Consider the following 23687-nt stretch of genomic DNA (forward strand, 5'->3'; position numbering starts at 1 on the left):
AATTAATGGCTCTTTATAATACAGAACATTGCACTGTCCTTAAAACAACTATTTAAATCTGAAGAGCTATTCCCTTCTATAATGCAATGGTATTAAGGATCATTCTTTAGAAACTGTATTTATTATTTGGAGTAACATATATGTTTGTTGCTGTGTATAAACAAATAGTTAAAACTGGCTACACTTGTATCCTCAGGCACATTTAATTTTGACGAAACAACATGCTTGCCAACTGATAGAATCCAATTCTTTTACAGTTGGCTCAAGGATTTATCCTAACCTACCATACATTGTGCCTTTGTTTTTGTATAAATAGTTCATGTGTCTAGACACAATATTACATGTTTCTGCAAAACTGTGTATGTTTAATACTTTATGCAGATTATTAAATTTCAGCTTCACTATAGTAATGCACAACACTTTGTTCTCTGCATTAGGACACTCAAAACCTTTTCAGTTCATTTAATTCCTCAGTTTTCCTCAAAGGAATCAGGGGCATCACTGCATTTGTATAAGCTGTCCAAATCCTAGTTTTGTTATGAATTAATGAAATTCCATTATCAGGCAAAGACAGGCCCAGCATGTTTTCATGATGGCTTCAAGCACCAATTATCTGGGATTTTCCAGTAAACAACCTGACCTTCAAGCTAAAACTGGGATTGCCAGAGAAAGAATAGTATCACGGGCTGGGGAAATCCCCCAGCAGTATTGTCATCTTTGTCCAGGTAAGGTCTAATTTTCCAAACACTGTGCATGCTGCTGAACATAGCAGAATTCAGCCAGCACTTGCGTGTGCTGTCAGGCCACGGACACCGCTTGTCTCAAACCTAGCCTCAAAACCAAGATTTCACTGAACTCATATACTCTAGTTAGTACATGGAAAATAACTTCTGTGAAAAAGATGAACGTTTAAGACCCCCAAAAAAGTCACTAAACACATACATACTTCTAATTTTTATTCTGTATCTGGCATGATATATTTGCTGTCTCCCTTTATGAATTGCCCAAAGAAACCAAAAGATTTTTCCCAGTTGGCTGAAATAAATGTTTCCATGATTTGAATTTTTCCCTCTTCCCAGAAACCCTATAATCAAATCTAGAATTGGTTCTGTCATAAAACCGACTTCATGTTTCCTTCTAGCCCTCAAGCAGCATGTTTTAGTGATGGTCCTTGAAGCAACAAAAAAGTTCTGTTTAGCCTTCTCCCTGAGGAAAGCCATGGTGTATTAAAGGTGCATCAAAGCTATTTTTCATGAAAAAGGATGAATCTCAAGGACTGAAATGAGCCCTCAATGAAGAAAACCCCAAGCTGTTCTTTATAGCCAAACTGTGGGCACTGCAGGTCCAGATCAGACCAGGGAGTTTCTTCACAACTCAAGTTTGTCAAATGCTTTGCTGAGAAGTTTGAGGAAACCTTTGGTTTATGGTAAGCAGTTTTGGATGAGGGCCAACAGAATGATTCCCCCCAAAAACCCCTCTGGAAACAGGGACTAACCTCCTCTTTCTGCTGGCTTTGTTTTCTAGCAGGACGGTGCAGTCCCAAGACCAGGTACAGTGGCTTCCTGGTACCTTCTCTCTATAACCGCTCCACACTTTAGATATCATGAGTCCATCTTCCAGAAAATTATGGGACTAGCTTTAAAATGAACAAGTTTATACAGATTTTAACAAACCAAACCTTTTAATATGCTTTGCAAGCCCTACAGTTTATATTCCCAAGTTTATTCCAAATATTCACATTGTCTAGAAGCTCTCATTAGTATCGCTAGTCAATTTAATTTCAGTTCTCACACAAGCAGCAATATGGAATTTTAAGAAAAAAACTTCTGATGATTAAATCACACTAGCTGGCCACAGAACTGTTATCCAGGTAATAAATCCATTGCCCTCAAAGACAAAAAATCCAAGGCTGGAACAGAAAGCAACTTTTCTTATGCCACATCCTTATCTAAAAAATATTTATTTAGTCATTGTACTTTCACCACAATTTTCTTATTTGTCCCCATATAAATGAACATTTATGTAATTGTTTTGGCCTAATGAATGTTTGACTTCAGGGCGATTTTTGTCTTATTCTTGGTATATTACCTGGTACATTATCATTATAATCCCTTGTTTTCACTTAAACCTATCAATCTGCCTGACAGTCTGCCTGGACTGCATTTTGAAAATAGTAAAATAAACTAAAATGGGGGAAATCAACCAACGTAAGTAACCTACGGAGAGCTATGCACCAGGTAACGGCTCAAGTTACTCTTCAAAGCACAACAACAGAATACGGCAACATTAATGCCAACTGCCAACTTCAAAAAACTGAACACCTGTGAAAAGTAAAGCTCTTCTAATTAGACCGTGGCATTATCCTCTCAGATTTACAGAGTCGTTATTTTGCTTTGAATAAACATCACTATTTCTTTCCTAGGCAAACTCCTTGGCTCTGTTTCAATTATTTCTTTTAAATATTAAAGAGCAGGAAACATTTGTTTTCCCTTGTCACATCCTGTCCTATTTACACAGCATCACACAATACCCTTTGAAACGCTTGCTCTTACGGCAAGCTTGACACACAGTTCAATCAAAACATTTGCTATTGTCTTTTGCCAACTACAAACAAGTTTTTGCACAAATGCTGAAAAGGTTTAAAGGTTTTGACAGCCATCTAAAGTCGAGCTAGCACGACTGTCAAAGAAAGGTGGTGTCAAACTGCCCGGCTTCCCCGCTACCACCCTGACTTAAAGAAGAGAAAGAAAGACAAAGCGATTCACTCATTCACACAGCAGAGCTCCTGGCAAGAGCTCACTTGCTGTAAAACCACTGCTCTCACAAAATACTTGAAAGCAGAAAAAGCACACGGACAGTTAGAGACGAGTGGGAAAGGGTAACTTACATTATTTAGAAAGACAGTGGGAAAGGACTGCTGCAGTTTCTTCGTTATTATACACTGCTGTTGGCAGAGCAGACAATGAAAAAAGTTCACCTAAAGAAATCTCTCCTTTTAATTCTCTCTCTCCCAGTTCATTTACTCTGGAGTCTCTCAGCCTGAAGAGATCCGACAGTCAAAAGTTTATCCCCTTGTATTTCCGAATGATATGGCCGACTTTCCTTGGACACATACCAATGATGCAGTAAAAATAGACAAAAGCGGGGGGAGGGAAGAAGCAATCTAGCTTGAGCCTGAATCTTCTTAACTCAGTGTTTTCTGTAAAAGCTGCTCTTATGTCAGAAGCTCCCATCCCTGTACTAACTTGGAGAGCACGGAGTCATCCATCTGGTTTTCATAAGCTGCAAATTACAGGCAAACCAGGGAATACATGCAGTACAGTTTTAGCAGAACTCCCCAAGCATCTGCCTTAGAAGTAACCTGAGGTACAAAGGCTTTGAAAATAAACAGCCAGCCCCATGCCGGGATTGTCTCCCGCCTACAGATGACTGACTGCTCCCCCAGGCAGCCCCCAGCAGCACAGAGCACCACACACCACTCAGGAAGGTGGCAGCCGGGTCCCCCCCACCCTGTGGAAACAAACCAACCTTGCAGCCCTCCCTCCCAGCACAAACAGCTTCTCTGGAAGGGGAGGGGGGGGAAATCCAGTGCATTACTTGAAATAGTTCAACAGTTTAGCAAGTCATTTAGAACAACCTGGTTTTTATAAACAGGGAAGTGAATGCTGATCCACTTACATCCTTTAAATGCTTCCAGGTGGAAAGCAAATCTATTGTGTTGGGAGGTTTTGTCTTGGTTTGGTGGTTGTTTTTTTCTCTAATAAGGCAACTCTCAGAGTCAGCAGGCAGTTGCTTGATGAAGACCCTCTGGGGTGATCTGATCCATTAATTACAAGAATGAACATTTTACCAAAAGTATCACAGGCAAAATTTTGAAAAGCACCCTGTGAAAGTCCATAACTCGAAGCTCCCAAGTCACATTCAGTCCCTATTTTCAGCTATTTAAAGGTCTACTGCCCTGATTAAATTCAGGTACCAGAGGCTTGAGGGGTCACCTACATTTTTGGATACCTCAAGGCTTTTCAGTCAGTACTGAAGAACATTGTTTTCCCAATAAAAAATTGGGAAACCAATTTTATGGCGGATAAAAAAAGTTTTGCCATTGCTTAAAACTGAAGTTGTTGTTATCTGCATGTTCTTTTACTTTAAAATACCAAGTTTTATTTAGTCTTCAGTTTTGCCAGAGGACTTTTGCAAGCTTTACTACTGGGAATAATCTCACTCTATTTGAACAGTGTGCCTCTAAACGAGGCTGCTTTCACTAAAGCATGGGTGAATCAGTACAGTGAGTCATTAACAAAATAAAAACACCATTGTAAACACTCTGCCTAAAAGTCCTGAGCCTTGTCACTTGCTCAGTTTTTCATCTTTGCATAATTAGGATTGCGCTGATTGTCTACTCGTCTTGCACCTGGATCCCTGGATCCAGGATTGACATGACTGGACTGTTAATGACAAAAGCAGTTGAATTATTAAAAAAAAAAAAAAAAAAATCAAGACTCTCTAATCAGTAGAAGCAAAGGAGAAAATTATGAACGAATTTTCTTTGCGTGTATTTTTGCCTGTGCTGTCACAATTCCTTCCAGTAGTTGTATAACCCATTGAATAATTTCAGTCACATCAGGTAGAATGCTAGTGATCTCAAAGGTATTATACCCCTACAGAGTTTGTGAAAACAGGCAGCCCTCCAGATGAGTGAAATACAATCCAGTGATCCAATGTAAAAGGCTACACATGAGCTCGGTTTTATTATTAGACACCAGAGCACCCCACACAAACAAGAGGTACATGATAGCAGATTTCATGTGCCCTACTGCTCAGCTGCTACCACAGTTGTGCATCTTTGGCCTGCATTCTAGCATTTTTCCTCTCTTCTGTTCTGTTCTCCCATCAAGGTAGTAAGCAGCAAAACACTTGAAATGCACAGACGTCAGCTGAAGCAAATAATATAATTTTTTGAAACAGCCGTAAACAAGGTTTGTTAACAGTTGAGTTATTCTTCTCCCACTTAGTAAACAAGTGGGGTAAACTGACTACATCTTGTTTTCACGGACTGATATTTTCCATGAAATCAAAGGACTTGATCCTGGTAGAGCAGAATTCCAGGTTTGGGGCCAGAAATTATTTCATGGGGTACAGCAGAGTAGCCCTTGTGTGGTTTTCTGGACATGTAGGCTCTCTTCCCCACTGTACTATCACAGTACAGAACAAGTTGAATGACTGTTGTCTTTGGAATAAGAACTCTTTTTTTGGTGACACATGGTGTTAAAGGGGAGAGTAGCTGGAAATAGCCACTTTCAGTTTGTGATGCTCATGCTGACTGAATGGTTTTTTCCCCTTGAGGAGGAAATGCATTAATTCACACTGATCCCTCCGGTACTCTTCAATATATCTGTTCTCTCAAAAAAACCAGTCCATTTACATCAAAGGCTGCTTTCGCAAATAACAACTCTGTAAGAAAACTTCAAGAAAATTCAAGATTCAAAAATAGAAGACTGATTTTAAATGACCTTTCATTTTCCAGGCTCCGGGGATCATTCTTATTCACCATCTTTTTCTCCATTCTTTTCCATTCTCCATTTACTCTTTCATATAATCCATGTGGGGTACCAGCATCCTACTGTCCACAGATAGCTCCTGCCTCCAGGCAGGCTAGCTGTGTGTCCCCTCACTGTTGCCTGGATATTACTAAGGCACCATTTGATGCCCACTTTCTCACACTCTGTCTCCGTGAACTTTGAGGCAGTCGAGCACCATGATCCTATCTAGCACAGGGATGTTAGTTTTCTGGAGAAATGGAGATGCAAGATATTCATCAGTTTGATGGTGAGAGAAAATTTACTGTAGAAAGCTTCATATAGGAAAGACTGCAACAAAGAACAGATCAGATAGGGAAAACAACCTGCTAGGAGCAATTTGCCTTCTCAGAAAAATGGCAGCTTCCATTTAGGATGTTTTCAAATGCCAGCTACAAAACAACCCTGTTATTTTCCATGTAAGTAGAAAACAACCCTGATTTTTCACTAAGATCAACTATGTTAGCGATGTTAGTAGGACAAGAGTGGAGTAGGATGCAGCTTGGATACTGATTATACTGATTATATGCAGCTTTCTGTGTAGATTCTTGAAAGGTTTTTTTAAACCTCATTGCGTGTTCATTAAAGCAAGGAAAATGTGCCCCTCCTCAGTCATAAATGGCAGAATATGTATCTCTCTTGGCCTGGATTCTGCTCCCCTCCCATCTAGTCTAGTGTGGTTGTATTGGGATTGCAGAATTGCAAAGGTATAGATGAAAGCAATCTGTTTTCCATCCTGTTCTTTTGCAGTTTAAATACTGAGAAAGTGACAGGTGAAAGGTCTGGGTTTGGTGGAGGATGCACCTTGCCATTTAATTTGAATCTGTGAAATTGCCTGAATGACAGAAGCTCAGGATAGCAGATTAACAAGCCAGGGATGCACCACAGCTATGTGTTCACCTTTCATTTTAGCAGTAGACTACTTGGTGTAGGATTTTAAATATGTTTATGCACATTTCTAGTCCGTCATAGTTTAAGTCCTGGATGAATCTTCTGACGCAAACAAGCTGGCAGGCTTTGTACACACTGAAAAACCACAAGTCCGATAAACTGAGACAAATCTACCCTTGGAGGAGTTCAAGGCGAAGCTTCAGTTCACTTACTGTTGATGAAATAAAATAATGTAGATTTTGGCACTGACAATAACCCATTTTTTAAAGATGAATTAGCTGTGATATTATAAGTCATTTTACCACCAGCATTTTAAAGCCAGCACATGGAATATCTTGGCTCTGGGTTCAGATGCTAAGCTTGTATTCAGTTGGTCTGGCCTCACTTACTACGTATTTTATTTTAGTACTTCAGCTTGGTGCCCGGTGACTTGAGTTTGGCAAAAGCCTGTCCCCCTCCAGAAAGGCACACAATTGTCAGCTGATCTTCCAAAGAAATAATATAGTGTGATAATTCTTTGCAGCCTGCTCCTACTGTTAGATGAGGATTGGACTGTTTTAGCGCTTCTGGTATTTTGCTTTATAATGTCTGTATTTTGCTTTATAATGTATCACTTCTTTTCCCCAGAAAGGAAATACGCAGCTCAGACAAAAACATAATGCATTATAACCTTGATGTCATCGTTGGAGAAGCCCCATGGCTGCTGCTGTTTTCACTATGGCCTGTAGTAGCCCCTGGCTGTCCCCAGAAAAAGGGAGAATAAGCATAGCACTAAGCCACTTTTTCCCATCAACTCTTACTAACACCTGTGACTGCAGGGATCTGGGCTTGCCTGGGGCACACGATCTCATTCCGAGCGCTTTGGTGACAGAGACACATGCAGCCTTTTCCCTTCTAAGTGAGCTGGAATGGTGGTCCCTTTTTCCCACCCCAAAGCCCACTGTACAGGAGTTAATGGCTGGATACTTTGTATTCTTTAAGTAACAAGCCAGCAAACAGCATGCAATGCGTATGTCCGAGTGGTTTTCATCAGGGAAGGTCAAATATTGGAAGGATGTAATTTCAAAAGACAAACATTAGAGTGTTGTCAAAGGTTCCCTTTCCCCCTCTGGCTGTACACTCCCACTTCTTACCTTGCACTGAGGCGCTTGCTGGACTCACAGTGAACAGATACAGTTCATTACCTGACAGAAAATTGACCCATGACAAAATGCATCAATTTTCTGCAAGGTAAGTGAGGTGAATTAGTTCACAGGGGTCCTCTGAGTGCTGCAGCTGACACAGACATGGGACATTATGGACCGGAGCAGGGGAGGAAAGAAGACTGTGAACCAAATGCTCAAGCTGCTTATGAAAATATACCTTGAAACAGCAGGTAAGCCCCACACTCTTCCTGACCGTAATCTTACCTCAAGCTCTAAGTTGCACTTCTGTGGCAACCATGACCCTTGAACACTGGCATACACTCAGTTTGTGCCAGGCTCACGCTTCTGCACTGTACTGCCCTGAATCACAGTTTGCTACTCTCAGAAATTAACGACCAGCCTTGTCTCCTATAAAATCGTAATGTCTCAGTATTATTGTTTTTCACAAACTTTCATTCACATAAGTAAGCTTTCTTTCAAAAGCAAGTATCCAGGAAACACTGATGTAATACATATTCATATAGCTACATTCATGAAAAGTTCTGAACCAAAAGTAATGTGTCGAAATCCCTCTTTTTGTTTGAAAACATCGTTCATCCAAGAATCAGAAATGTTACCATGTGACCAGTAACACAAAGAAATGAGCACATGAAGAATCACAGCAAACAGTTCAAAAGCAGCTCTGGGCCTGAAGTTGGTTCACAATATATGTGTTGAATACTGGACACTTTGTTTGCCAAGAGAAATACAAAGGGCTACATTTTCTAAAAAGTATAGCATGCTTATATATTTCTTGGCTTAGTCTTTCTCTGACCTTGCCTGGAGCTATCCATTCTTACAGCATACAAAGGGCTAGTATGTGCCTGGTTTACCCTGGACCTGTCCTACTTTCCTGCCTTCAAGTACAATGAGAAAGAGGAAAAAGAAGGTATGTTGAGACCTTTGCACTGAAGAACCTGAGACTCTAGGGGAGAAGAAACAGCCCCCTGTTTCTCAGACTGCAAACACTGGGCTGTAGTGAGGAAGACTGAGAGGAGGAGGAGAATACGGCAAAGAGCGAAGGGCTCTGGGGAAGCTTTTAAGGACTGCGAGGCAGGGAGAACAAGCATCTTAAATGGTATGGAGCACAGAGGTTCAGGAGGATGGGATCTGGGAGGCCTGGGAAAAAAGGTAGCTCTAGGATGGGAGGAGAGGAGTTGTGGCAAAAAGATGAAGAGGCTGTGAACTATGTGATTGAGGCAGGGGGGCATGGACCACAGGGAGGAGCTAGATGCTCTGCACTGGCATGAGCTGAAGACCCGGTCTAAGGATGAGGGGCTTCAGGCTAGGAGACACTAAAAGCCAGAGTGAAAGGCTGAGAGGCTTGAGGCTGTGCAGGCCTTCGGGGCAGTGGGAATACAAGATACCTCTACTGGGAATACCCTAATTTACGTACCTGCACACATATATAAGAATGCTGCCCCAGCTCTTTCTACCCACATCATCATCTCTTCCCATTCCTGTATCCTCTTTTTTGCAGTGAGAGCCACAGTAGCCCTGGCTTACATTTGTGACAGCATAACATTTTCCATAGCCACTGCGAACCAAGGAAATGTTTTGATGTAACTCTGGGTCCCAAAGTGTATATCAATATCAAGCATAGATCTCAAAGTGATAGAGGAGAGTGGATATCAGGAGAAAATGATGGGGAAAATGGAGAGGAGGCGGCAGATTTCTTTAGATAGATGGTCTCATGAAGGCAATGTCTGAAAACTGTAATATGCTGAAAGTTCAGCCACTTGAGTTAATATTAACCTCATCAAATACCTATCAACTTGCTCTTACACATTCAAAAACTAATTGAGAAGAAGGCCAGAGGTACCGCTCTAAAGTTAAGCATCCCAATGAGAAGCAGAAATTAAACCACACATACGAGAAAAGATTGTAATTCTCACAGTCCCATTTCAGCCCTTAAGTAACCAGTCCTCCTGTTGCCATTAGTGGGAGTTTTGCCAGAGTAAGATCTGCAGAATTCCATGCCAGGATATTACTAGAACAAACATCAACATCTGACAGTTAGGGTACATTAGGGGGTTATACGATACCTTAGGGAGCATTAGGTAAAGTGTCAACTGAAGATGCTGTGTAAGGAGAAAGATGTCAGGAAGAAAGCGAGCCCCAATATGATTTGATTTCATGAGGGAAACTGCAGTGCAATCCTTGAATCTTAACAGGTACTACACTTCTCAGTTTCACACGCTGTGAACCAGCAGTGATAAGAGGGAAAGGCTGATGACAGCCGTGATAATTTTTTTAGACAGCAGCAACCAGGACAGAACGCAGCAAGCTACCCATTCAGTTAGGGACATTTTATGCTACGAGCTTAAATTGCCGCTTTCTTAGACCTTTGGCCCAGCTACACAGGCAAAAAGGAAGGAAACTGAAATATTTAAAAGCTCCTTTGTGGATGAAGGAGCAGTGGCATCTATAATATTTCCTGCCTACTTGAGCACATACTGGGATACAATTTGCTTTCTGGGCCTGAGAGAGGTGAGCTAGAGAGAGGAATCTGGGTGGGCCATCTGGAGGCTGCAGTTAATTTTATATCAGTCCTGTATGTACCCTAAAAGAAGGTAGTTTGCGAGACTCTCCCTTTTACACACTATCAAAGCAAAGCAGCAATGCAGAGAGCCTGTTCTGTAAGCCAGTGATTCAATAAGAAGAAAGCTTGGGGCTTGCCTATGGAGTCCAAGGGAACATCTTCCCAGCATAGGAACAGAGCACAGCCAGTACAAGTATCTGTATGGCACTGATGCTTGTTTCTTTCAGCATTGCTGGCCAGCTGGGAGGCCGGGCATATCAGACAGGAGGGAGAGAAGTCAAAGAAACCAGTGGACTCTGGTAGATACAGATTTAAGGCAGCACAGACCTGAAGACTGCTTAGCCAATGCAATTCACTCTCTGCCACAGGCAAGGAAGGTAGGAAGTGATCCCTTTTCTTTCTGTCTTGACCTGTGTTTTCTATTTTATTTCAGGCAGGCCACCCTACAGAACTGGCCCTGCGGCAAATTCCTGGTTAAGAAACTTCCTCTATTCTCCTGGGGTGAATTTTGCACATATAACTTGCCTTGCAATCCTTTTCTTTCCTAAGTGCAGTGCTTTCTCTGAGTAACACCACCAAAATAAAATGCATACATTAGGAGACCCTCTGCTTTTGATGTATGAGTGAGATCTGAGTACTACAACCCTTCTGCTTTTTCTTTTTTAATAGAAAAGGCTGCATGCTTAGCATCTTTCATTTTTTAGAACGAACCAGTATGTTCCGCTGTAGTGGCAACAACATCCCTTACCTAGAAAAGGATCTAATATCTAGGAAAATGGACCTGAAAAAAAACCCCACAACGAAAGATTTTAAAAGCTTTCATAGGTATGGGTGAAAGTGGAGGATATTAGCATGGAGGATATTAGTCAGAGGGTTCAGATTTAAGAGAGAGGACAACTTATCCAAGGAGGCTGAGGAGAGGCTGTTTGCAAATCTCAGCTTCTATCCCTACGGAGACCTGAGTACTGATGGTGAGTGATTTTACAAGGAAGTCTATCCAAACCTGACAGAAGGCTGCCATTGCTTGTTTCAGGCCCTCAGACTTTTTCCTGTTACCTGGCAGTTCAGTTTTCTGGTCAGACTCAGACAGCTGATAGGAGGGGGGCACATGTGGTATTTCACTCACAGGCTTTCTCTTACCATAACCTTAATTGATGTGTGTCAAGCATATAGGACACATCAGCAGAGCACCTGCTAATAAGCCGAAACCCTGAGATGAAAAGCACCCTTAAAGCCTCCTGCTTTCACTAAGAATTCAAATGCTCAGAGTGTCATGAATTACAGCTCCAATAACTCAAAACCCTTATTAATCTAGAGAGCTGTTCTTTACCGAGAGATCGATCAGTTCTGGGAGCTGGTCTGATATTCTCAAGGGCAAAGAAGAGGAAATCTAGTAGATCAGATTCGACGTTACAGACTGCATAATCTGGTAACTATAAGTATATAGGGGAAGTACTGGTAAGAGGTCATGGTAAGAGGTTAGGGTTTCAGTCAACCCCAAATTAATACCTTCCATTAACTGCTGAATAACTGAACAATAGTTATATTGCAAATGTGCCTGCAGACTAAAGACTCAGCCACAGGAAAATGTTGACAAGGGATCCCACAGTCAACGTACAGTGCACCTACAGAGCCAGGGGAAGAAAGTGAATTGCAGTAAAAACACAGCCCTGGGAAGCAGATCTTAGTTCTATTTCCAGCTTTCTTCCCGATTCCATTTCGCTCTTTTGTAGATTGAGGACGATATGCTTATCTGTTTCCCCAGCTATCTGAAAGCTCAGTTAATGAGTATTAGTAAATCATTTTGTTTTCACAAACTGCCTACCATCTCAGAATCAGAAAGTACAATTATAGCATATGCAGTTCACAGTAGTCAGGTTCTTTTATAAAGGATGTTGATTCAGCACCCTGTTTTAGCAAGCCCTGTGAATATATCTTGAAAATTATCTCTCTGGGACGAAGACAAATCAATTTTAATCTTCTGCCTGTTTACCCTGATGTAAATCAAACATGCACAGTCTGCCCCTACAGAGCAAGTCATGTTGTGCTGAGCTCGTGATGCACAAGGGAGTTCTTTCTTTAGTCAAGAAAGAGACAATGTGGTAAGCATATTGATTATTCGTAACTATGTACTGAGAGAGTACAGCAAAAACTCCTAGGTGTGTATTTATGCCTGATGTGTATCTCATGGCTTTCATTGTTACTTAAGCACTGAGGTCCTGCTTTCTTAATCTATAGACAAAAAACAAATTTCATTTTCATCTTTACTAATCAAGGCTTAGTATCTATCTGCTACTTAGAGAGAGTGACTGAAAACCTCTAGCTTGTGTTCACAGCCTGGCACAGAAGCAGCTTATTGCTGTAATTAGCTTTAGTTCATACACTTCCACTCATGCACTGTGTTGCTGTAGAGGAGGCTCAGTCTCAGAGCTGAACAAGTGTGAGAACCAAGACCCATCTAGTTAAAATGAACTAAGTACAATAGCTGCCCATAATTTGACCAGTTTTATTTGAAAGTTTCTGTCTAACCGTCTCTTAGCCACTGCTTCCCACAGATAATATTGCTTGACTGGCCCTCTGCAATACAAGACTCATTGAATGATGCAGTCCTTAAAAGCATTATAGATGAGTAGGCTCAAGCCAAAGGTCTCCAGACTGCATCAGGGCTGTCTGCAGATGCGCACAGCCCCAAAACACAAGCAGCATGGCAGAGATGAGGGCACAACCCCCATGGCATCCCCCTATTGGGTACATCCATAGAGGGCAAGGTAGACAAGCTGAAAAGAACATGGCATCAGGCCTTGCTTCAGATTTGCTTTTTTTTTTTTTTGGCATGACTCAAGGCTACCAAAGACCTGATTGAAACTTAGAAGTAAGGTTATTCCTGTGATTTTAGAAAAAGGCATAATGAACATGCTTATTTACAGTGACAGCTTCTTTTTTTCCCCCAGGTATCTTGAACTCAAAGCCTGAGCTGAATTTTCTGGAGATCCTGGCACTTCTGGTTCAGGAGAGAGCTGAAGAAGAAGTACCCTGGAGAAAGGACCATCCTGGCAATATCAAAGTGCTGTCATAGTGCCATATGGGACATTTCCAGCCATGCCAAAAGAAGGAAGAACTAAAAATATTGCTACAGCCTACTCTGCTTCAGGCTTCCCACACAGTTTTGAGCTCAGAGCAGTTTGGATAAGCAGCCAAATCATGAGGTATTTCTCTTAGCCAGTCTGAACCCTGTGAGGTGCACACAGTCATCCCTAGAAATTGCTATTCGCACTGTCTGATAGGATTTTGTAAAATAAATGAAAAGAAAAAAAAGAAATAATATAGTACAGTGACCTCAGTAATAGACTATTGAGTGCTGACACTTACTTTGCTCTGTGGTCATGGCAAAGTCACTTAATCTGTCATACCTTTATTTTCTTCATTTATAAAACGAGATCTATAGATGAGCTCCTCAGCTACCACATGAAATCTAGACAGACTTGCCAAAACTTCAGGGGCAGACTAGTTCTGAGATTCTGCATTGTGTCCAGCTCTGACAGGGACATTAAGATTTTCTTCGCTGGTGTAAAGGGTAAAAGAGAAAGTCTGAAAAGTCCATCAATATTTGCAATGCAGGATTAAGTTGAAGAATACTGTCCAAACATGGAATATTTTATTTAAAATTCTGAACATTAGAAAGGACATATTAAAGACAAAAAGTCAAGCTCGTTCCATCTCTGCAGTCTTTTGCTCTGTGGAGCTGTGAACATTTCCTAATAGCAAGCAGCCAGCAAAGAGGACTGAAATCTCTGAACATGACTTTGCTTTTTCTAGTGCTAGGTGTATATCTTAGAATATGACAGCACCTATCGGCATTTTTGAGAGCATTCATTTTATAGTATCCCATTGCTAGCCCTTTTGCACTTTTCTGAACAACGCTACTTATGACCTTGCAGAAACTGCTGCTGTTTGAAACACTACTGGATGATCAAATACTGGAAATGCAGCTAAAAATGAGAACTAGATGCAGATTAAAGTCATATAAAAAAAATAACCTGGCAAGTTTAAATGGGTTGTGTCCCTATTAACTTCTTCCCTCTTGCCTCCCAGGAAGGTCTCATTTGAGATCGAAATAGTGTAGTCCTTGTAGTCATGACACTGCATACAAAGTAGCTGCTCTTTTACTTCAGACAGAGGAAAATACTCTAATAGCTGCCTCTCTGAATGAAAGCGCCTACCTGCCTTGCTAAAACATGCCCTTAGTCTTACAAGAAAAGCCACGAGACAGAAGGCTACTTACTAGTGTTCCATAGAGTCCACGCAGTAGTATCAGAGACTGAAATTCACTGTGCTTCCGATCAGAAGATTTAGCTCCCTGCAGCATTCAGACAGTTGGTCCCATTATGGCCATCAGGCGGCTGAGTTAAAGGGTGGCCTTGCACAAACATAAACAGCTTGTCAGCACAAACCAAAGAGGCGGGCCTGCCCTGCCAGCCACAATGCGAGCCAATGATTAGCTTCTTCGCATTCTGGGTGTTCAAGATATTGTGTTTCATTCTTAAGTAGGGGAACAAGAGGGACTGACTAGGAAGGGCTAGTGCTTGATGGTTTACTGCTAGGCAGTAAAATGCTTAAGGCGGAAGGAAAAAAAATCAGTAAGTCACTTCAGGAAAAGCACATATTTGCAGCGTATTCATACAAACACTTTTAGAAAGCCCACAGGCATCCCCAATGCATTGTTCCTTTTAGGTCAATCAGATAAACAAACTAACAAAAAACCTGTGAATTAAGTTTAGCCATGTTCACTGTAAAGAAGTTTCACTTGCAAAGTCTCTGATTTTTCTTCTCTCCACCCTTTTTCTTATTCTCATCCTTCCTAACACACTTTGTTTGCTGACACTGGCGTTTCTCACTTCTCTGTCACAAATGTCTTACCCTGACCTTCCTGACCTGACCCCCCAACCTTCATTGATCTTCCTATGATTGCTTCTCTTCACCTCCATCTTAACTGCTTGTTCTTTCGGTCCTGATCTCCCCAAAAGAGCATGGTCACAACATAGGCACCTTAGGGTAAGGTTCTGTGAGACAACCAAGCTGATCTAGCAACTTACTGCTGTCAAAAGTGGAGGTGTTGAGTCTCCCCTCTCTTCAGCACCACACCGTGCCCCCCTGTCTGCCCGCCCCATCATTTCAAGGAAAGGTAACGTAGCACAGAAGCAAATACTTCTCTGTCAGTTTAGTGATGTTAACAAAGAGACAGAAGAGGTATTGCACGGAGTGAATACTCCCTGAAATTTAAGCTCCTTCTGATCTTGCCTCAGCCATCTATGATCCCACCTGTCTCCCCAAGTTCCTCTCTCCTTTGTTGTTTGAATTGAATTGTTCCTAGTTAATTGAATACCCTGCTTACAGCTGCTGATCCCATTTCATCCCAGCTCTGTCCTACTTTCTTATGCTTCTAGTTTGGCTGTGAGGCCTGTCTGCCACCAAAATCAGTCTCATCAACTTTCTTATAATAACTCCCTGCATAAATATCATGCTTTGTACTTCAGCCTCAGCCTCTTTGAGCTCTTTTTGGCTTTGGAAATAATTAAAATCCTCCTTAAAAACCATGCCATCTTTTTGGCTTTCACTGTCTTTTCTCTGACCTTTCTGATTAATTCTTCTCTCAGCATCTACCTCTTCCTCTCTCACACTCCCAAGCCACCCTACTTCTTGTTATATTCTACCCAGCTTTTACTATTTGCTTGTGCAGGTTCCTGTACCACTTTTATGTCAATGACTTATAAGCATGCATTTCTATTTTTTCAGCTTTCTGCTTTTCTCCAGTCCCATATTTCACCCTGTGTTTTAGGCATACTGTATTAAATGCCTTGACAGCTCCTAATTTTAACATCCCTTTCTGTGGGCAAATTAAAGCAGTCCAATCACACTACATTCATTACTCTATAGTCTTGGCACAAGTAATTTCCTTCCCCCTCTGCTTTGGTAAAGGAGCTGAGCCCCCTGCAGAAGCAGATGCTGAAGTTAGCACCTCGTTCAGATGGGCAGGCATATCGCAGCTCTCAGGCTTCTGCTGACAGGCTGCACGCGAGTTCTGGCACATATCGCTGCATCACAATGTGCTGGGGTCACGTTTGCAAGTTTTTCTTCACAGTAAGACATGCTAGGCATGTTCTTCAATGATATCTGAGATTCTGGTGCAATTGCACAGCTCCATCAGCTGCCACCCAGGTATATAACCTACACTGCCTATACTATACCAGATTCCCTGCTTAGTTAGCCCTGTGCTATCCACATTAACAACATTTACCAGAGCTCTCTTCTTCTAGTTCTCTTCTCTTTTTAACATGTAAATGTCTGCCCAGATCCACCGTGTGATCACAGCATTTGATTACTTTAATTATTTTGATTACTGAGCATGGATCTTATTCCCAATGCACCTACATTGTTATACACAGAAAATGCAGCAACTGGGATCATCTTTTGTTCCACACCCCAGCCACATCGCCTACATCCCCATGAAAGCCATGCTTTCTTGTCCTGAGCTTCAAGGCCTTTTCAGAGTTTCTCCTTTCTTATTGATCCGCTCCCACAGCTCTCCATCACAAGGCCTGTCTTTTCAGCCTTCTCTCTTCCTTCTTTTTTTACCTTGTCCTCTATGCAGAGAATGCCCTGCTTCATCAAATCATCTATTCTTCTTTCTTTTCTACAATCCACGTGTCACAAAATATAGAAATAATGTATCAGAATGAGAGTGAGGAGCAATAAATAGGTGACAAGTCACTCCAGAAGACGAGATGTTTCATCTGCATATATAAATTATATGCGCTAGAAATTTTCTATCAATCAACCATATACCATATGTTATGCACCTTACACTGTCAGATTTTTTATGGAACAGGATAGGCATCAAAAGCCCTTCGTGGATATGGATCAAGTGCCCAACACTGTACATGACATTGTGAAAAGACTGCTATGAAAAGACTTTGTAGATGCACAAGAGAAAGCAAGCTAGCTATTGCATCTCTGATTCCCATGGCAATTTATTTAAGATGCTAATTCAGTGCAGCCACAAATAAAGAAACAAAAGAGAGAGCAAGAATGAGCTGATTTAGTGGACTATGTTAAAAAGGCACACTTTAGACAAAGTCACCCTGGGTACAACTCCTGCGACTCCACTCGTAGAATTATGCCAAGGATGAAGCGGCCTCTTTGTCCTTAAGCCTTGTATGATGCAGGAAAATTGTTACCAGCACTGCCAATGGTACCAACCCAGGCACCAACTAAGTGAGATGGCCAAGCTGACTTAACAGCTTACTTTTACCAAAAGGGTCATCCTGCCCCCTCTCTTCATTGCCATTCTCAGCTGCACAGGCTGCCCCCTCCCTTACACACATTCCAGGAACGGTGTGAAAGCTCACAGACCAAATTTGTCTTGCTGGATATGTTTTTCAGACAGGTGAATGATCTAACTCATCTCCCTGCCATGTTAAACAGCACAAGAGCCAGTGGAGGGAAGCGCTAAACACATGTGGCTGGAAGCAGGAGAGGGAAAGAGGTGGAGACCAGAATCACCACCTTCTTTTTCATAAACAGAAAGCTGGCTGTCATTCCCAGAAGCTACCATCCATTCTGGGGTGAGACCTAAACCTACGAGCTCCAAAACCATGCCACTCAAACACAAGGTCCCAAAAGCTCCTGTAACCCCTTGTTTGATTTCCAGCAAGCACTAAAATGTTTTATTGAAATGTATTTTCCAAAAGAAGGTGAGGCTTTATTTTAATTAAATGCAAGTTTCTGGAAACATAGTAATGATTTGATTTCCTACGAGAAAAATTGGATAGGAGAAAGATTCTGACAGGCAAAAAAAGGAAACATTTAAGTTTTCTGCATCTGAAAACAGAAAGTATTTGGGTTCTGAATCACCAGAACTTAACTTTGCCCACTCCCTATGTTGCAGGCTCCATGGGGTAACGTTTTGACTCTGTCCCCTTCCATATTACCATCCATGCATCTGGCTTCTACCATTTATGGTTTGCTTGGTAAAACTGTTTCTTTCCTTTCCCTTTTTGTGGCCTCAGCCTAGCCTCACTCTGCCCTTTCTTCTCAAAACACAATCCCAGCTGGATGCCTGTCCTCTGCTTCTCCTTTGGGGACCAATAAGTAACCTCAGGCCCCCTGAGGCTCAGCCTGACCAGTTCATATCTGTGCCTCTGCTGGGAGGAGACCTCTCCTGGTTCTCCAGCCATAGCCGCAGATGCTGCAGAATGGAGTGGAGTGCAAAGATTTTTGTCATGTTTTACTGGCCTGGTTTCAATTATAAAGTGGGTCACAAGTTATTCCCAGAAAGCACACAAACTCAAGCAATGAAAGACTTTGGATAGTGACAAAAGAAGTGAAACTCTGTAGAAGAATTGTTTCATTTTTCTTTAAAAAAGGAAAATGAATGGCAGAAATGGCAAGGGGAAGAGATCCTGTGCAGATGTAGCATGCTAACATATGAGGCTGCAATCAATGGGAACTTGGGCTTAGTCCCAGCTCAGACCATGTGCATTTTGAACTTTGAGCTCTTGGACCATTTCCTAATTAGAGAGCGAGCGACACACTGTGGAACTATTTAACCCTTTGGTGGTGCCTCATAAGGTCTAGCAAATGCCAGAAAAGACTCTGGGGATGTGTCTAACCCCTGGAGGCCACATTTGACTACAGGAAATATCCCTGTGCTCCAGATGGCTTAGTGAAACAACTGCCGTCAGCACCTCAGTCTTCATGGCTCTCTACACAGAAAGGTCAGGCTTACAACTACTCCTTCCTGCACTGCTGAACGATTGCTGGGATCTCCCCCTAATCTGCCAGCTCCCCATCCAGAATCTGCCTCTCTTCAAAGCTTGTCATGTCTCTTCCAAGCTCATCACTAATGCCACACCAAGGATCAGATCAAACAGAGATACCCGCCTGGAACTTAATAGTGTAAATAATGCCACAATGCACAGAGAGACTTGCTTCTCTACAGGAGTGGAAAAGCAGCAGACTATTACAAAATTGTAACTGTAACCAAAAATACAAACATTATAGCATTAGAAGCTGTGTGGAAAGAAACAAGAGTTATAGAGCTGAGGTACATCAACAGCTGTCATATTATTTCTATCCTATCTATCACTGGTATTCTAGTTAGATCTGGACTAGTGATTTCATCTTTTATACCCCTCTGTAATGTGGTAATATTATGTCTTACCTATTTCACAGAAGTACTGTGTGGATACATTTACAGTGCTTTGAAGCTCTCACTGAAGATATTTTGTACATACAAACTGTTACTACTTTCATTATTGATTTGAGAAATACATCCTTTGAAAGCCACTAAACAGGATAACTACTTCGGCAGGATAAGTTTTGTTTAAAATTTCCTGCCACCTCTAAGGTCACTCATTCCAAACATAACACAAATAATACACTAATAAAAGGAGAGGCGCCTCCAAAAATACATGCACTGTGGGTAAAGCTTAACTTTGGTGTTGTAGAGCACAGTAAACCTACAAGCTTAAATTCCATCTCTGCAAGTTTTCTCCCTATTTTCCTTGAGTCCTCTGTCCTGGTAAGAGGTGGTTCACAGGCCCCAATTGCCACAGAGCTCGGAGGAGGCCTTTCAAGTACAAACTACCCTTTGCACATGCCTTTCATTTGCCTTTTAGGTGTGCTCTACCTTACTTGCAGACTAAGGGCCTCAATTTCCCATCTCACCTGGCAGTTTGGTAGTCTGAGAGTTTTTGAGCCTCAAGGTTTGTCTAGACTGCACTGTGACAGCAGGGTAGCAAGAAATATCAAAGCTACCTCTAAAATAGCTGTCTAGTATATGTGCTGCTACAGTACTAGAGAACTCAGTCAAGAAGCGAAGCAAATCAGCCTATCATCTTGGACACCATGTTGCCATAACTGGGCTTCTATACCCAAGCTGGCTATAAGGTACTTTGAGCCGTGCTATACTACACTACAGGCATTTCTCTATTAAATTCTGTGAATGAATCTAGACACATTTAAATTCCACTGTTGTTCAGGGGTGATTCATGCACTTCCAGTGGGCTTTTTCAAACAGTGCTGAAACATTCCTTAGCTATGATTAGCTTTAGAGTTCACAAAAATATTTCAGAAGGACAAATGTTTTGGCTTTGGAGCATACCTACATTCAGAGTGTCAGGTACTTCCAAAAAGAGCCGCTGACACCAGCAGCACACACTTTCACCGTAATTTCAAATTACAAGATGACTCATCTCCAAGGAATGCTTTTCTAGATAACAGTATAAACATTTCCAGCAGTACCTTTGGAGCAGACAAATTGGTATGAAAAAACACACCATCTCCCTTATTAGGTATGGCCAATGTGGGCTTGTTCACAAGGAAAAGAAATAGCTTCCCCAGTTCCTCACACTTCTCTGTGGGCTGAGATGCCCCTGCTCACACAGAAGAACTCAAGGGAGATATTCAAAAGAACTCTTTTGTGAAGACCTTGCTGTCATACAACAAATAGATATGATTAATTAGAAGACTGCCTTCAAGATAGCAGTGGCTCCTGCTCCCATTATAAACCCTATTCATCTTGAACTCAGCAGTAAATATCCCACTTGCTTCTTTGGCACAGAACCAAACCTCTGCATCAACAAGAGCAAAGGACGCTCAGAGACCAGGAGGTATTTGCCCATCACAGGAAAAATGCTCAGATTAGTAATGCAGTGACCTTGGTTCAAAGAAAGCACTTTAATACGTGCCTTTCTTTTAAGCATATGAGAACTCCCGCTGATTTCACTGTCACATCAATGAGGTCAGCCATGGATTTATCCAGGAACTAAAAGGAATTAACTCCCTTCACACACACACGCTTACCCTGAATAATGGCCAGAGTGGTCTGCACCTCACAGTGCAGATGTGACTTGTCCCTCCTCACTCCCAATGTAGATCAGCAGTTTACCTCTCCTTGAATGAGACTACCCATGTGTTTTATTTCATCTGCCTACTTGCTGAATCGGAGTGAGGGGGATACCAAGAAAAATGCTATACCCGGCTTACTTCTACACCCCCTTTCTACCTAGCAAGCCTAGAGAAAGTGTGCTAATTACCTAGCATGCGGAAACACTTAAATAATTTAAACACTTGAAACAGAACTACAGAGGCATAACAAAGGTCAGAATCACTCACTTGAATGAACAAATGCTTTTAAAAGATGGTGATGTGTACTTATAGAAGCCCGCAAGCAAACACGACAGTCCAAGTTTTCAGTATCCTCATATAACAGGCTAGTAAGAGGGAATTTTGATGAATTCCAGGTGTTCTCAAGTCAGGTTCCTGGTGATTATCCATTCCCCTATAAAAATAGGACCACGCTAGTTCTCAAGCAAAGCTCTGTTATAGAAGTATTCTGAACAGTAGGAGAGGGAAAGAAGACCTTAATATCAAAAGACATAACAAAATTCAGCCATGCAGGAGAACCCAATTAAAATATAAAAGTCCCCTGATCCAAGTAGCATATGGCTAAAGCTGTCATGTAATCAGAATCAAACCACTCCCATGTCTGGATTTAATTATGTCATGCCATTTTATAGCAGCCTAAGAGAACTGAACTGGGGGTCAAAATAATCCCAGAGTAATTCTTCAGTCAATCACACATATAAGAACCTGGGTAAAAATGGATAACAGACAATATCAGCAGACTGAGCATACAAAGGTTCTTATTAAAGACAAGAACAACAAACAAGTTTATAGACAAATGGCTCACTGCAGAGTGAAAGCACCAATGCTATCACAAATTTCTGTATGTTCTATAAAATTCAAGCAAACCTACTAAACTAATGCATACTGAAAGAATGGAGTTCTGTTCAATATGCTCTCACTGATTTGAAAAGAAATGGAATTCATGGAATGCTAAAATGCTTCAGAAATATATATTTTGTTATGAGTTCTGCACATATTTAAAACAAATTCTCCACAAGAAAATATTTATATGAGATTGTATGTTTATAGAGCAACTCTAAGTTATGGGGAAAAATTACATAAGAACATACTTGTAATTAATACGGAAGTACAAAGGACATGACTGAGAATTAAACATGACATTTAATTTTTTATTCAATGTCAGTCTAAAATCAACTAAATTATATCTTTTTATTTGCAAACAAAAATGTCTAGATAGATTTCTTGCAAATGTTAACTGGGGGGAAGGAACTTAAAGTCTTTACCTAGCCAGCAAAGAAGTTTGGGGATATTGTGTGTTCTATCTCAAGCAAATAAGTAAAGAAAAATGTATATGCAAAAGCAATACCAATGCTATCTAAATTAGTAAAGGTTTTCTGAAGATATGCAGAATGAAATAAAATTCAAATCTCTATAACCTAGATCCAGCATCACTATGATATTTTTATAGTAATATGAAATCAGTTCCATCACAGTCTGCTTTTTGTTCTATTTTTTTTAATTCCCATTTAAAAAAAACCCACGTCTTTCAGCATTCAGTCTTCTTATTGCTCTAAAAGTAATGAACATGCTGCCTCATTCCTTGAGCAAGGACTCCCTGATTTCTGTTAAAACAGTCACAGCTGCCTGACTGCAGCCCAGTGCTCTGGGCCAGGGCCTTTGTGTTGACCCTGTCTACGACATGGATTAAATTATAGCTTGCACACTGCGATTCTATTTGCATGCAAGGAACAAAATCTGTTGTGAGGCAATATTGCATAGTACCCAGTGTCTAGATGAATAGCAGGCCTTGAAAATTTCTGTGCATTCGCTTGTGCTTTTCTGCCTGCTTGTCAAGATCAGCAATGTGGCACATGTAAAGGAGGCTTCTTGCTTTGAAAGGATTGTTGTTTGCTCTTGGTTGCTTTCTGACTCAAGCTCAAGCTGAAAGAGAGCTCACAGGAGGCAGGCAATGATAATTGCAATATAATTGCTAAAATTAAGCAATTGCTTGGATTAATGCTGTTATTTTAAAGCTGTATTTCTTAGTCATTTTAAGGACAGGTTAAAGACAGCAAAAAGTGCAAGTCAGCCAGGAATGAAGCTTATGTTGCAGTCAGTCCCACTGGCATCCCTAGATATGATGATGCCTAAAACAAAACACATGTGAACCCCTTGATATTCCAGAGGATTCAAGAGCAGTAACGTGCACAATTCAGAATAACAGGATACAGGCACTCTGTAACAGAAATACTCTGCAGATTCAAAACTCTGTTTAACTTTTGAATGAGGGAAAAGTTAAATTTTCCCAGTAGCATTTCAAAAAATGAAACTGAAGATGTATGGACCAATCTTTTTGCCTTTCACTTCCTTCCTCATCCACAGTAGTCTCAGCCTCTACAGTGAGTTCCAATATAACTTTTTAAACGGGGAAGAACCCACAGAGATATTTAATACCATCCTCAACAGAATGAATTACCATTCAGATTTTTTCTAAGAAATCTTGTTACAGCTATACTTAGAAACCTTCTTGCTACATGGAGGTACTGAATGCCATGATGTCCACCC

Source organism: Gymnogyps californianus, chromosome 4 (genome assembly GCF_018139145.2).
Source record: "Gymnogyps californianus isolate 813 chromosome 4, ASM1813914v2, whole genome shotgun sequence".
NCBI lineage: Eukaryota > Metazoa > Chordata > Aves > Accipitriformes > Cathartidae > Gymnogyps > Gymnogyps californianus.